This window comes from Corythoichthys intestinalis, chromosome 8 (assembly GCF_030265065.1).
Source record: "Corythoichthys intestinalis isolate RoL2023-P3 chromosome 8, ASM3026506v1, whole genome shotgun sequence".
In the NCBI taxonomy this organism is placed as follows: Eukaryota; Metazoa; Chordata; class Actinopteri; order Syngnathiformes; family Syngnathidae; genus Corythoichthys; species Corythoichthys intestinalis.
In genome coordinates this window covers 46,172,407-46,180,815 of record NC_080402.1, presented here as the reverse complement: position 1 = coordinate 46,180,815, position 8,409 = coordinate 46,172,407, and positions in this window count along the sequence as shown.

Here is an 8,409-nt window from a genome sequence, read left to right as displayed (position 1 = left end):
CCACCTGTTAAAATGTGTGCGTCCATGAACGAATGTAAGTACATCCATATGAGTCAATGTAAAGTGCTACTTTTCGCCACTTTTATGGCCAAGATGGACCACACGTGCATGCAGCATGCACTCGCACCCCCTCACCTTTGTGTTCATTATACTGCGCGAGTATGTATGTGTGTCACGTGACTCAAAAGGGCCCCATGTTGCTTGTTGCCTGGGGCCCCCGGGGACCCTTGCTACGCCTCTGGTCAAACCGCGAGCATAGTGACCGCATACCCAAGATTCATCAGTGCAGAAAGACAGCTGACACCGAAATTTGGACGTGCATAGCCGTCAATGGCAGAACCTTACTTGGGTGTCAGTTGAATGTCGATAAGCTGTAATGTCAAGTGTATCGTCAAAAAATAGAGCCACACATGTTTTCTGCCATTTAAAATGAAAAAACAATTTGGACGTGCATAGCCGTCAATGGCAGAGCCTTACTTGGGGTTCCAGTTGAATGCCGATATGCTCTAATATAAAGTGTACGGTCAAAAAACACAGCCACAGATGTTTTTCTGCCATTTAAAATGAAAAAAACAATTTGGACGTGCATAGCCGTCAATGGCAGAGCCTTACTTGGGGTTCCAGTTGAATGCCGATATGCTATAATATAAAGTGTACGGTCAAAAAACACAGCCACAGATGCTTTTCTGCCATTTAAAATGAAAATACGATTTGGATGTGCATAGCCGTCAATGGCAGAGCCTTACTTGGGGTTCCAGTTGAATGCCGATATGCTCTAATGTAAAGTGTACGGTCAAAAAACACAGCCACAGATGTTTTTCTGCCATTTAAAATGAAAAAACAATTTGGACGTGCATAGCCGTCAATGGCAGAGCCTTACTTGGGGTTCCAGATGAATGCCGATAAGCTCTAATGTAAAGTGTACCGTCAAAAAACACAGCCACAGATGTTTTTCTGCCATTTAAAATGAAAATACAATTTGGACGTGCATAGCCGTCAATGGCAAAGCCTTACTTGGGGTTCCAGATGAATGCCGATAAGCTCTAATGTAAAGTGTACCGTCAAAAAACACAGGCACAGATGTTTTTCTGCCATTTAAAATGAAAAAAAACAATTTGGACGTGCATAGCCGTCAATGGCAGAGCCTTACTTGGGGTTCCAGTTGAATGCCGATATGCTCTAATATAAAGTGTACGGTCAAAAAACACAGCCACAGATGTTTTTCTGCCATTTAAAATGAAAAAACAATTTGGACGTGCATAGCCGCCAATGGCAGAGCCTTACTTGGGGTTCCAGATGAATGCCGATAAGCTCTAATGTAAAGTGTACGGTCAAAAAACACAGCCACAGATGTTTTTCTGCCATTTAAAATGAAAAAAACAATTTGGACGTGCATAGCCGTCAATGGCAGAGCCTTACTTGGGGTTCCAGAATAATGCCGATAAGCTCTAATGTAAAGTGTACGGTCAAAAAACACAGCCACAGATGTTTTTCTGCCATTTAAAATGAAAATACAATTTGGACGTGCATAGCCGTCAATGGCAGAGCCTTACTTGGGGTTCCAGATGAATGCCGATATGCTCTAATGTAAAGTGTACGGTCAAAAAACACAGCCACAGATGCTTTTCGGCTATTTAAAATGAAAAAACAATTTGGACGTGCATAGCCGTCAATGGCAGAGCCTTACTTGGGGTTCCAGTTGAATGCCGATATGCTCTAATGTAAAGTGTACGGTCAAAAACCACAGCCACAGATGTTTTTCTGCCATTTAAAATGAAAATACAATTTGGACGTGCATAGCCGTCAATGGCAGAGCCTTACTTGGGGTTCCAGATGAATGCCGATAAGCTCTAATGTAAAGTGTACCGTCAAAAAACACAGCCACAGATGTTTTTCTGCCATTTAAAATGAAAATACAATTTGGACGTGCATAGCCGTCAATGGCAAAGCCTTACTTGGGGTTCCAGATGAATGCCGATAAGCTCTAATGTAAAGTGTACCGTCAAAAAACACAGGCACAGATGTTTTTCTGCCATTTAAAATGAAAAAAACAATTTGGACGTGCATAGCCGTCAATGGCAGAGCCTTACTTGGGGTTCCAGTTGAATGCCGATATGCTCTAATATAAAGTGTACGGTCAAAAAACACAGCCACAGATGTTTTTCTGCCATTTAAAATGAAAAAACAATTTGGACGTGCATAGCCGTCAATGGCAGAGCCTTACTTGGGGTTCCAGATGAATGCCGATAAGCTCTAATGTAAAGTGTACGGTCAAAAAACACAGCCACAGATGTTTTTCTGCCATTTAAAATGAAAAAAACAATTTGGACGTGCATAGCCGTCAATGGCAGAGCATTACTTGGGGTTCCAGAATAATGCCGATAAGCTCTAATGTAAAGTGTACCGTCAAAAAACACAGCCACAGATGTTTTTCTGCCATTTAAAATGAAAATACAATTTGGACGTGCATAGCCGTCAATGGCATGGACTTGCAAAACAGCCATATACCCCCCAAAATACCATATACCCCCCCACAAACCGAAATGCATTTTGCCACATACCCCAAATAAATGCCACATGGCAAAATCCATTTTACCACATGGCAAAAAAAAAAATGACACATGGCAAAAATATTTTGCCACATGGCAAAAAAAATTGCCACATGGCAAAAACATTTTGCCACATGGCAAAAAAAAATGCCACATGGCAAAAACATTTTGCCACATGGCAAAAAAAAATTGCCACATGGCAAAAAAATTTTGCCACATGGCAAAAACATTTTGCCACATGGCAAAAACATTTTGCCACATGGCAAAAAAAATTGCCACATGGCAAAAACATTTTGCCACATGGCAAAAACCACTTTTGGTTTTCGGCCCTGCTGGTAAAGGCTACCGTGGTTTTTGCCTTGTACTTGATTTTTTTTTTTTTTTTTTTTGCATATTTATAATAAACAAAATCCATTTTAATATCACATAGACACAACCAAAGTAAATATAAAATGTAGTTTCTAAATTATAATTTCATTTACAAATAAAAAAGGAGGGAAAAATACACACCAATCTGGGTAAAGTATTTGCTCCACTTGTTACACAAAAGTAACAGTAAGTGACTAGGCGGTTATGACAATGTTAAATTTGACTGGCCACGCCCAAACCTGATTGCCTCATTTGTTGAATCAAGAAATCACCTAAGTATACTGTAAAATATCATGAATTGACTTTACTTTAAAAAAAAATGCTGCTATAGAAAATGTAATTTATATTGACTAACTTTATTAGATGCAATTTACTTAATTATTTTAAGTTTTCAGGAATCAAATTAACCTCAATACTTGAATTATAGGAAATTGTTCATTTTGAGTTTGTAGTACTCAAATTAACTTGAATTAATCAGATTACAGTAATTTGTTCATTTTGAGTTTTCAGTACTGAAGTGTTACCTTAATTAGCTGCTCATTCATCATATGCAGGTGAACTTTATTTTTTTTAACCTGAAATAATTCTACAATATAAACAGCACATGCTAATTTAATTAATAACACATTTTCAAATAGACCCTATCCCCAAATAAATGAAGAGAGAACACTTAATGGACTAACTCAGTGGAATTAAACTTTATTTTAAAATGCTCAACAATGCATTTAACACACAGGAGACACTAGCTCTTGACGCGCTGCTGAATGTTTTGTTGATGCTTGGCGTGAAATGAACAATCACTGGTATAACCTTGTATTGTATAACCAGAGCTCTTTTCAACACCTTAACTTACTTCACATCGATTTGGTAAGTAAATATTGTGGCGAGAAACATGGAGAAGAATGACAGAGAATGACTTTTGTTATTAACACTTGCTGTTCTTGTGGCCTATACACCGCATGACCCCAAGAAACAGAACACACGACATAACAAAAGCAACCACTACTCTCAGTCGTGGTTGCCACAACGACCCATCACCCTTTTGCGGCGGAACAGATAAAATAAAAGCCGCTACAATATTTTACGCTTTCATAAACTGTCACTTTGCCATATACAACGTAAGTGAAGGTGTTGAAGAGGGCTCTTGTTGATGGCGCGGTTCACCGCGGATGTGTGCAGGAAGGTTTTGATGTCAAAGAGCACAAAATAAATGAGACAGATGTGCCAATGTCTGAAAGAATGCCCAAAGAATACTAGGTACAATTTTTTATTTATTTATTTGACTTAACTGAGATCCATAAATTTTGGCATGTTTTCCGGCCCTAAATTACTACTTACAGTGTATCACAAAAGTGAGTACACCTCTCGCATTTTTGCAGATATTTAAGTATATCTTTTCATGGGACAACACTGACAAAATGACACTTTGACACAATGAAAAGTAGTCTGTGTGCTGCTTTTATAATACCGGTAATTTATTTTTCCCTCAAAATAACTCAAAATATAGCCATTAATATCTAAACCCCTGTCAACAAAAGTGAGTACACCCCATAAAAAAAAACGTACATCCCTAAATGTCCAAATCGAGTACTGCTTGTCATTTTCCCTCCAAAATGTCATGTGACTCGTTTCAGGAGTGCTGTTTTTAGCATTGCTGCAGAGATTGAAGAGGTGGGGGGGTCAGCCTGTTAGTGCTCAGACCATATGGCGCACTCTACATCAAATTGGTGTGCATGGCTGTCACCCCAGGAGGAAATCTCTTCTGAAGATGGTACACAAGAAAGCCCGCAAACAGTTTGCTGAAGACATGTCAACGAAGCACATGGATTACTGGAACCATGTCCTATGGTCTGATGATACTTATTAAAAAATTAGTGTTCAAAACAGCTAGATAAAAATTGAGTTTGATTCCCATATCATATTTAATTAAGTTGTATATTAGCATTTACAGTGATCAGACAAAGCGAAATAGGACCAAGGACCGATTTGCCCACCCCTGACCTAGAGCAACATCCTCCAAGACTTCCAGTCTCACAAGCCTTAATTAATGTCAGTGTTCGACGATACACTGACTCTACGATAAAAAAGACATTGACCAAAAATGGCATATTTCTATGTACGTGAATTGTTGTTTGTCTTATTGTGCCCTGCAGATGGCTGGCATTCAATTCAGGGTGTACCCTGCCTACTGCCTATAGTTAGCTGAGATAAACTCCAGCCGCCCCTCGTGTAGATAAGCGGCATGGAAGATGAATGAATGATGAGTATTATATTTTTATTTATTTTTTTACTTTTTACAAGAAAAGAAACAAGATGTTGAAGTAACAGCACACAAGGAGACTATAGAAGACACAGTCCAGTTTAGATGTCCTACAGTGAAACAAAACACAAAACAAGAAACACACACTGAAAACACAAATGAGCACAGAGAACACAAAGAAGCACGTCTAGAACAAACAGCACAGTCAGGTTGACTAAAGCAACTATTTAAAAATTGTGTTTGGATATTATCACAACTGACAAAAAAAGCGCACCGACACGCAACAATTGTGAGATAAACAAAGAACAACAAATGTGCATGACTAAAGAGAAAGACAGTTAAATTACACTTAATTTAGGCATTAACATAACAGGGTGATAAAAACCCACAGTACTAGCAGGACAAATGAAACAAAAAGATGCAAAGAAGCCCGCCCAGATAAATATAGATAAAATAGAAAGAGCAGGAAAATAATTACGCCATTGGAAGTACTGTAAGGCTGCTACTCCTGGAGCTGTACAAGTACAAGTATATGTTTCAGTAATAATCACTCTTCTCAGAGGATAAAATAAAAATACCTGTGAGCATTGTTATACACTTATTCTGCATGTGTTGCTACCACATGCATAAGTTTGTTCAATGTTTTTAACGGCAACGATGTTGGTACTAGTTTTATCAGCCTTTTTATGGCATTTGCCATATTATACCGTACATTATACAGTTGTTTTAAATACAATCCATGTAACTATTCTATGTTTGCTCGTATCTCGAGTCATATAAAACTAAAAAAAGTTGAAAGACAGCGTGTCAAATTTATATACTGTAGCCCTGTGTCTCAAAGCACCACTGTTTTGTAAAATAGAAAGCTTTATGGGCAAGAAACAAGCGCGACTTGAATGACAGATAGTCTAATTAAGTTTCTTTAGAAACACCTAAACAGAGGGGAGATAAAAGACGAGATGAAGAATGAGAAAGAAGAAAGCTCATGTGATTGTATGTGTATTGTCGAGGAAATTTCTTTCATCCTTCTAGGAAAAAAAGATCATAAACTCCTCTTTACCTCCTCTAGGTTTCGGAGTTCTGAACTTTTCAAGGAAGAATTCCATCGCTGTGTGACCTTTGCAAGGCCTCACCTGCAATGGCGTTTGCGCTCAGCCAAGCAAAGAGGGCAAAGTCGGTTTAACGAGATCTTAGCGGAGCGCAACTTCCTGTTGGGGTCGGAATAGATTGGACGCCTTCTCCAAAAAATCCAATTTTGCCTGACTCGCTCATCTCTACAGGATTGGGATGAGACTGCTCCCAGGGGAATATGATTTATATAGGGAGTGTTCTTACAGGTCAAACTTCATCCACATACAGAATTCAGTCTGTATCTGAGGGAGCAAAAGGTCTTCAAATGCAAGAAAAACTCAACGAAAGGCAAGTGGATCTGGTGAACTTCAGGTTGCAGTGCATGAAAATGTTCACTGAGGTTTCCCAAGTTGTCATTGACATTCTGTCAATGTAGGATCTGATCTGGATCTGAGCATGTTCAAGCGGAAGTTCAGGATTTTTGACATTGGGCTTAATCTTCGAGTTAGCGGGGATTAGTTAGTTGGTGGAGTTGATTTTAGCAAATTTGGTTTCATCTGTAAATTGCACTTATCTTGCCGTATCTTAGTTATTGTTCGGAAATTTGGGGACATACACATAAGGTTCACCTCTATCCTCTTTTGATCTTGCAAAAGAAAGCAATTCGGATCATTCACAACGCTCCATTCAGAGCACACACAAATGAGCTCTACATCAAATCCAAACTATTAAAACTTTCTGACCTGGTAAACTTCCAAACTGTTCAAATGATGTACAAGGCCCACTCAAACTGTCTCCCGCCTAACCTACAAGTTCGCTTCCAACTGAGGGAATCCAATTACGACCTGAGAGGAACCAGATTGTTCTCTTATCGGAAAGTCAGAACAACCTTAAAATCATTTTCGGTTACAAACATTGGCGCTCGCCTATGGAATACCAGTGACCCAGCACTTCTGAGTATAAAATCATTTGGTTACTTCAAAGAGACTTATAAGAAAAGCATTTTGAGTCGCTACTTGCACACGAGCTGTGATAACACATAACCCTATTGCAACACACACAGCCACAACAAAATGTTCCCACAACAAATAGATGATGGAATATCAGGGACAAAGACAAAGCCATAATTTTGTACGCCATGAAAATATGCCCTGTAGCAAACCTAGACCACTAATCTGCTTGTGCACGAGACTGCTGTGTGATCTCAACAACTGCACATTGGAGCTGCTTGACTGGACGCTGAGTTCACTGGACAAAATTTTCTCAACAATGCGGCGTACTCCTAACCAACGGCCATGTCCAGCCAACACCTTCACGTCTGGATATGCAGAGGATGCCTGGGGAAAATGGAGGCCCATATGCTTGACGGCTCTCCAGATTGAGGATGTCAAAGACCTCTTTATCTTTGGCTCACTGCTGGCGCTCACCCTCCTGCTGCTTATTGGCGCTCTCTGGATACAGCGATTCTCAGTGAGAGTGATGCGGCAACACAAAGAGGCAATGGAGATTGGACGTAACATCGGTGACGTTGTCAACAAGGCCTGTGATGAATTGTCCCAGGTGAAGAAGGAACAAGCAGCGTTTAGTGATGCCGCCGCTCAAATCATGACGAAAATCATTAAGGAGTTCCGGGATCAAGAAAGGCTCGCTCGCAGGAACCGGGCCAGGGCGGGTGACGATTAACCCACCTTAGCGGATTGCAGCGGATGTGGGCCTCCATGACTCCCTCGGCTATCCCTCCCTACACAAACTTGACAATCAACCTAATCAATGAACTCACACTAATCGACAACATTGCTTAAGTGCCATGCAATTAATAACTTTTGGGAAGATAATTCATGAGAAAAAGGGAAAAATAACAAAAAAAAAAACAAAAAAGAAAAGCTCATGTAATGTGATGTATGCAACTCTAACATGTTTGATTGTGCGTCCTTGGCTGTATGGAGTTAGGGTTAGTGATAAGCATATGCTTCTCCCGTCTGCACTTGTCTTTCTTCGGTTCTTTCTTTCTTCGGGCAAATCATATCACATTTTGTGATTGTCAATGATACCGATGATGATGACAATAAACATTTCATTCATTCGTTAGTTTCAGGGCTCCGGAGTGGCTAAGCTAGCGCGAGTCAATGGCACCATTATAGCATGCCAAAAAAACAACAA